The following is an 8,153-nucleotide window of genomic DNA, read 5'->3' as shown; positions in this document are numbered from 1 at the left end:
CCCAGGCTCCCTCCCCCATTTGGGGAGCTCGTCAGCTAAGGTTGGCTGGCTCAGAAATGCATCTTTTCTCTTGGCTAACTCCCCTTCACTGTCTCATTTCACCACTTCCTTACTGGTGTTTTCTGCACTTTCCAAATAAACTACTTATATTTAAATCCTTGGTGGCAGGGGTGAGGGGTGGGAGTGGGCAATGCTTCTGGCACGTGTAGGTGACGGTATTTGCTGAATGAATGAATGGCTGGCTGGCTGGATGGATGGGTGGATGGATAAATGGAATAATAGATAAAAAGTAGGTTACAAAATAGAGTTCAAGTCTGCATGAGGTGTAACATTTCAGACTATTGACTGAAAAAGCAAATGTTTGGTGAGCTCATTCTAACTGGGGCTAGTTGGCTCCCACAAAACACATAAGCCCATATAAAGGTAGAAGTATAGGCAGGTTAGAGACAATCTAATATGGCATTTTTAAAAGCTAAGTTTTCCTTAGGTCCACTGCCCAATTCTTGATGATCGCATGGATGCCCAACTTAGGTGCAGTTTTTACATTTATTGTTTTATTACAGTATTTACCTAAAGCGTTAAAATGTGCTATGCAAACTCATAAATAACGTTCAACATGAATTTTATTCAGTTTAGGTGAAGTTAACAGTCCAAAAAAATTACCTTTCAGAAATATATCTGGAAGTGAGGATTGGACTGTAAGTGAAATCGGAGGGTGAGGTTTAGTCAGACCCTCAGAAAGAAGTGATCACAAAAACGGACTGCAGCTGTGTAGGGTGAGGTGACATTTTAGTGCAGGAATCGCTATTAGCTGTTTTTATCAGTGTTAACACTAGACAGGTTCACAGAGTTGTTTAGAGACAGACTAGAATCCTGAATCAGAAATCGTTTCTATTTTCAGCAGATTATGAATATGGAGAGTTCAACTAGACTATGAGTTTCCTGATAGCGAAAAAAAATGTCAAAGTCTGACCCTAGGGAGGTCAATGTACGGCATGCAGGTGACTTTGAATGCATGAAAAGTGTGAGTGTTTGGGCCAAATGGCTTTTATAATTAGTACTGTTTTCAAAAGCAAAGCAATTTATATGGACTAGTAAATCATTCATCACTAAGTAAAGCATTCCTCAGATTACAAAAGAATTTAGTTCTGACACTCCAGGTGATGAGTGTTATCTAGCGCCACACATTTAAAAATTAAAGATAATATATCTAAAATCCTGTAAATTTGTATAAACTTTCTATAAGGAAATATTGATATAATGGTGCTGGTTGAAAAGTATTTGTGTTTAAATGAGCATTATGGGTGAACCTGAATTAACTAAACATGTCGATGGAGATATTGTTCAGGAATAATTTCCAGGAAAAATTTAACTCCTTTTGATGAATCAGCCTGCCTTTTTTCTTCATGGATATTGGGAATCCTGCAATTGTGTTTCTTCAGATATTTTGGCTACCAAACAGATCAGAACTTAATTTGCAGCTCAATTTTCTCAAGCACATGGAAACTTATGACTTTTATATGTGTCTTCTAAATTTTTCCTTGTTTTTAAAATCTACTCTGATTTTTCTTTTTCCTGGGCCTGCATTTTTTTTTTTTTTTTTTACATTGCCCGTATTTTTCTCTCCTACTTTATGTAAGTCACCACAAGCTTTTTGTGGAAAATGAAGGAGCAAATGATTCATGAATAAAACATAAAGAAGTAATCTATTTTTATTGCATTACTATTCTTTTTTTTTTTTTTTTTTTTTCAAGGCCAAATGTTTGTGAAGAACAGCAGCTGACTGTGGTGGCACTACCACACCCATGTGTCCAAGCATTCACACACACCATCAAGATCTGGAAACGGCTGCAGTGGCCCACGGTGGTGTGTGAGTTATGAAAGAAGGTAAGGGTGCTCCTGCTATGTCCTTTTGATTCCTGAAAATCAAAGCCAAAGCCTCAACTGCATCTAAAGATTTCATCCAATAAATTTTAGAAAATAATTACATAATTAAGTAAACGAGTGTAACCTATGCCCACCAGGAACTTTCAAAGTTATATATTTTCCTTCAGAAACAGGCTATATTATTACTTTAGTTCATGCCTCGTTTTATGTGTGAGCTATTTGGGGTTAGATGCCACTAATATTACCTCTTGACATGATAAACTTTTGAAAGCTGTAGATCAGAAGCTTGAGAGAAACAAGGAATATTGTGTTGATTTGCTAAATTTAGCATGACTTGGATCTGGGCATCTACAACTGTGAACCATCTCATCTGCCCTTGGTTCTCTTGTAACACTTTGAAACCTAGAGCTTCTTTAACTTTATTATGGCATTTGAATTAGGATTACCTTGGCTGGCTAGGAGAGGAGAGAAAAAGCTAGTATGCACTTTCTATGCGTGAAGCCTTCATCGGGACTTTTTAAAAAAAGTTTTTAAATAATTTTATAAAATATCTAAGTACCTCTTAACACAAATAGCTGCTAATGTGTTCAAGTTTTACACATTAAAACTTGTAAAGTGAAATCAATTTTTTCTGAATTCAGGAAACAAAGTTAAAAAAAGTGTAGCTTTAGATTAATGAATTTATTATTCTTATTATTACAACTACTACAATTACTAAAAGAAAGTTGAAGGCATTTGTAAATAACTGGGTTTGCCATTGTGTAGAAATGGCAGAACACTGATAATATAGGACTAAATAAAATAAGATTAAATCATTTATAATTGTGGATATTTACATATACATTGTGTGTGTGTATTTTTAATCTTCAGATGAATAGTCTTTTTTTGGTCTATATTCAGGACCTTTAAATTAAATTTAAATCAGAAAAAGCTTCAGGCTTTTACTGGCTGTGTGGCACTGGTAGAAGTTCCTACATTTCTCTGTGCCTTAGTCTGTAAAGTTGGAAAAATAATACCACACATGGATATTATAAGGATTAACTGAAAACATATTTAACACCTGTGGCACAATGCTTGGTACATAGTAGGTATTAGAGTACCTGTTTTTGAAAATAGCTTTTCATTTAGATTTTTTGGTACTCATCCCATGAGGTTTAATCATTGTTGATATTACACTGAACCAAAGAAAGTCCACTACCATATAGATGTTCAGACTTGGGAAAGAAAACATGAATAAAAATAAACATGAATAAAACATGTTTTATTTATTTTCAAGAGCATAATAATTTTATACATCTGTTTATTCAGCAAGTATTTATGAAACTGAGTCTAGAGTTGAGGCAGTGTTAAAAGATGTTTGACATTTTTGCCAAACTAATATCCCTTTTGTTTGTATGTAAGTTTGCAAACCTACACTTATATCCCTGTTGAAGAGATGCACCTCCAAAATATTAGGTGACACTTCAAGATGGTGAATAATTGTGTCATAAAAATTGACATTAAATCCTATTTTTGAGAGAAGAGAAAGAACAATATACATTGACATGATGGGGAAAGAGAAGTTGGAGGAAGTGAAACTTGGAAATGGCTTTGAATATAAAGGGGATTTGGGCTGGGGATATGAGGATAGGTGTGTGAAAGGAAGAGAATATAATACTTTGGGAATAAAGAGTAAATATGACATCAATTTGATAGAAAGGAAGTAAGCCAGTTTAGAGATGTTTGGTATTATGGTCTATTAAGAGGTCAGCAAAAATAGTTATAGTGTAGTGTTTTCAATTTTTGTTCATTATTGCCCCCCTAAGGAACCTTTGTAAATTTTTTTTTTAATTTTTAGTAATCGTCCCCCTCCCCCATGAAGTTTTTTGTAATTTTTTTTTGGGGGGAGTACGTGGGCCTCTCACTGTTGCGGCCTCTCCTGTTGAGGAGCACAGGCTCCGGACGCGCAGGCTCAGCGGCCATGGCTCACAGGCCCAGCCGCTCCGCAGCATGTGGGATCTTCCCGGACCGGGGCATGAACCCATGTCCCTTGCATCAGCAGGCAGACTCTCAACCACTGCGCCACCAGGGAAGCCCTTTGGGTTCCATTTTGGATAGTTTCAGTGACCCTTAGGTTAGTTTATGCTGCAGGACTGGAGGCCCCTCTTAATTTTCAATAACTATACCTATATTGAATCTTGGTTATATATTTAGTGAGGGGTGTGTGTGTGGGTGTGTGCACACGTGAGTGCATGTATAATGTGTACAGATAATATATTTGTGTGTGTGTGTGTGTGTGTATAAATGGCAGGATTTGGATTGCAGGGAGAATTTTTTAGTGAGTTTAAGGTGACAGCTTTGGCCTGAAGAGGAAGCGTTCCTGATGTAGATTCCTATTTCTTAGGACCTGGTACTATACCATCTACAGACAGGCATACAGCATGGAGCAGCAGACCATCTACAGGTGCTGCCCTGGTTGGAGCTGGCAGGACAATGAACCTGGCTGTCTATGCTGTAAGTTATAATTCTTCCCGTCTAACTCTCTGTCACTAGAAGTAGTGGTTTCACTCTGTTTTGGGCTTCAATCATATCATGCCTGTCAAGTTTCAGGCATCTATAGAATCACCACAGATTCAGAGCATCTCTTTGGACTGAAAATGCACACATGACATGTGCAGAAATGCACAAAAAGCCTTTCTATTAAGCGCTGCTAATGATAGGTCAGAATTCAGGACCCATAGAACTGCTGCTTTATATTCTGTCTCTTTATGTAAAAGACAGTTTATTTAAAGCCAGACGGGTTACACCTTGTAAGCTTCCATCTCCCTTTTCTGTTCGCCCCTTTCCCATATCATCAAATTTGTAATCCACAGCTGATTCAAAAGTCCGGAGGGAAATCACTGTACTAAATCTAAATGGGATTTCTTGACTTGTGCTTGTCATGATTAGTTGCAGAACTTGGGAGCCAGTTTACTTTTTAAGATGAGGTAGGCAGCCCTTTTACAAACCTCTGGTTGAGGGTACTGCAGAACCTTTGGAGTATATTTGACAGCCCTCAAGCAGCAGAACTAGTGGCATTATATAGTTCATTCACGCCAGGAGAAATGGCTCTGTTTAGCAACTCCTTTACCTATGTGTTTATGGTTATTGTGAAGTCACTTAAAATGCTTCAGTGTGTTGGAGTCAGTGCAGACCACAGCGCAGCAATTCATCTCTCCTGTTATCCTGCACCTGCGGGGAGTTTGTTGGCAGCCTGCTCCCCTCCCCACCGTGCTTTCTGCTCTCAAACTGTCTCAGTGAATTTGCCTCTGGCTTCCCATAGTAAGCAGGCTTAGTGTTGAGGGGGGTCACTGTATTTGCATGCAGTGCTAGGCCACTGCAGCTGGTTGGCTTAAACTCAGTGAATACATCTGCCCACGATGTCCTCTCAACTATATTATAGACTCCTGGAAATTAATGACTGTGAGATGAATTCTTTATATTGTCGTATGGCACCTAGCACAGTCCTTTGCCTCTGGTAAGTATTCGTATTTCTTGCTTGTTTTTTAGATTGTTTGGGCTACACAGTCATCTTCTCCATGGAGTTCCTTTATTATTAATTCCAGTCCTTTTTTTTCTTTAATTTTTATTGGAGTGTAGTTGATTTACAATGTTGTGTTGGTTTCAGGTGTACAGCAAAGTGAATCAGTTATACATATACATGTATCCACTCTTTTTTAGATTCTTTTCCCTTATAGGTCATTACTACCCAAACTCGAATGTGAATAAGGATCAGCTTGTTAAGATGTGGATTCTTATTCACTAGGTCCAGGGTGGGGCATTTCTACAAGCTTCAAGGTGATGCAGATGTTACCATGTACAGAGTTCTACAAGGCTTTAGACAGCAAGGCCTTCGTGTGTAATGAAAACACTGTTTTCTATAGAGGGGCTATGGAAGAGATGGTGGAAATTTCTAGATTGTATCTATATTAGCAACTTGGTGCTTACCTTGAGGATTTTCTTTCTTTCCCTCAACTCTGTTCTCCCTGGCCTTCTTGTGTACCTTCCTTTTAGCTGTCTCTGCAGTGGGGACTTGTTTCCATGGGAAGAGATGCTCAGAGGTGAAGTCCGGCAATGCCAGTGCTCCGAGGGTTTTCAGGGACCCTGCTGTCAATACGGTGAGTCGCCAACAAGACCATTTTATTATGATTTGGAGCTGTCTGCCCTGCTTTTAGGGGCCAGCCAACTTTGTCGATTCAGACTAATGGCAGGGTTATCCCTCTGGGGATTGGTGAGCATTTTAAATGAGCCACTAAGCAAAAACCCACAATCTACAGTGTACTCAGCATCGCAAATTATGCTTTGCAGTTTAGTTTTAATTATTCACTATAAGAGTTCAAAGGGTAGCAGTAAGTACAAAATAGTCTATTTTGTAAAGGAAATGGCAGCTTAATAAGAAAACCTCTTTCTGACCTCAGATGTTAAATCTTTAATGGAGCCATGGTTTGGAAGTGCTGGTACAGTATTCTTCTGTGAGATTTATGTGGTTTGTGAATGAACAAAGTGGAGATTAAGACGAATTCAGTGTGATGTGATATTTACTACTTTTGTGTCTGTTGTTTTAAAAAAAGCATGAAAAACCTGACACTTGCATTATTCTCAAAGTTTCAAAACTCGGTAACCTAGTTTTTAAGGTTGGAGCTTAATCAACTGTCAATTTAGGACATGTGCATTTAACATGTTTCTTGTGCAGGAAATTTTCAAAATGGCCAATGATTTATCTTTTACTGTATCTGCTATGAGATTGGGTGCTTTCAAAAGGATTTGTTTTGACTTGATCATCTGATTCTAGTCTCCAGAGAATGTGAATGCATCTGCATTTATCTTTTCAGGGCAGAGGAAACAAAACAAAGCAAAACCTATTGTATAGAAGTTAAAGAAATAGGTGTACAAAGCGAACAAAAATATTGTCTTCATTATCTTCTGCTGATATGTTTGCCTTCTCTTATCCATTACTTGAATTTTTGTCAGTGAAATTGGAACGTTGCTGAGGGCTCATCACTCATGTTCATTTGTCTCCTCTGCCCTTGGCATAAGGTTCAGGCTCACGTTTTTCATGGGGCACCTCAAAGCTATCCTTCTTGTAAATTAATCTTGATATTCTTTTCTAGGTTGTTTGCATTTCATTTTTATTTGTGAATTAAAATAAAGCTGTTTTTTAATCCCAATTTATTCTTTGACTATGGAAGACTAATTGTGAAACAGAGGTCTGAGCTCTGGAGTACATCTTCAATTGTTTCCATTATTTCTAAGATGCTAACAGCAACTGTACATTGTTCCATGAGACCAAATTATTTGCCGCTAATGAAATTGTTTCAACTACATGCGCAGCACTGGTTTCCTCATCTTGATCAGTATCTAAGATGGGCAATTACACGTCAATGATTCATTAAAAATAAAAAACATCAATTATTACTTTATTAATTCATTTGTTTTGGTAGAGTAAATCTTGCAAAACATCAAGTCCCTGAGGGGAAAGGTAATTAAGGAGACATATGGTAATGATCATAGCCTCGAAATTACACCTGGATTAATTTATTCTTTATTTTTCTACATCAGTACTTGACTATTTTGATTATTCCAATTTCATAACTTTTATTTATAAAAGTAATTAAAATGCTTTTTGAAATTCAAATAGTTAGATTTTGAATTTTCCGTTTTGGGTTGGTGAAAATACTGGATTATTTTAAACATAGGCAGAATCAGTGTGTGTCTTCCACAAGTTTGTTTTTTTTTTAATTAATTAATTAATTAATTAATTAATTTTTGGCTGCACTGGGTCTTCGTTCTGAGTGCAGGGTTTCTCTAGTTGTGGTGAGTGGGGGCTACTCTTTGTTGTGGTGCACAGGCTTCTCATTGCGGTGGCTTCTTTTGTTGCGGAGCATGGGCTCTAGGCGCGCGGGCTTCAGTAGTTGTGGCACGCGGGCTCAGTAGTTGTGGTGAGCGGGCTCTAGAGCTCAGGCTAAGTAGTTGTGGCGCATGGGCTTAGTTGCTCTGCGGCATGTGGGATCTTCCTGGACCGTGGCTCGAAACCATGTCCCCTGCAATGGCAGGTGAGTTCTTAACCACTGCACCACCAGGGAAGTCCCCACAAGTTTGTTTTTATACGAAGAAGTTCCAGAAGTCATGAGGGAAGGTGAACCACACAAAATACCATTCAGGAGTCTGCATTGCACTTTTAAGTACTGTTGTCCAAGTGTGTTTACCTTTAGATTTTGACAACATTTCTTCTCTCACTGTAGAACTCC

General features: G+C 38.1%; 1 pseudogene across 1 annotated transcript in view; it reads left to right on the top strand.

Annotated features, from left to right (window-relative positions):
* The first annotated feature begins 1,260 nt into the window (after positions 1 to 1,260).
* LOC307053740 overlaps positions 1,261 to 8,153 on the top strand; it is a 471,967-nt pseudogene continuing 465,074 nt past the window's right edge. The window contains exons 1-3 of the transcript in view: positions 1,261 to 1,277; positions 1,755 to 1,887; positions 5,920 to 6,023. The product of the transcript in view is annotated as an uncharacterized misc_RNA (transcript). The remainder of the gene's footprint in view (positions 1,278 to 1,754; positions 1,888 to 5,919; positions 6,024 to 8,153) is intronic.

Source organism: Hyperoodon ampullatus (genome assembly GCF_949752795.1).
Source record: "Hyperoodon ampullatus genome assembly, chromosome: 5".
NCBI classification, from domain to species: domain Eukaryota; kingdom Metazoa; phylum Chordata; class Mammalia; order Artiodactyla; family Ziphiidae; genus Hyperoodon; species Hyperoodon ampullatus.
This window is presented reverse-complemented; position numbering and strand designations above follow the sequence as displayed.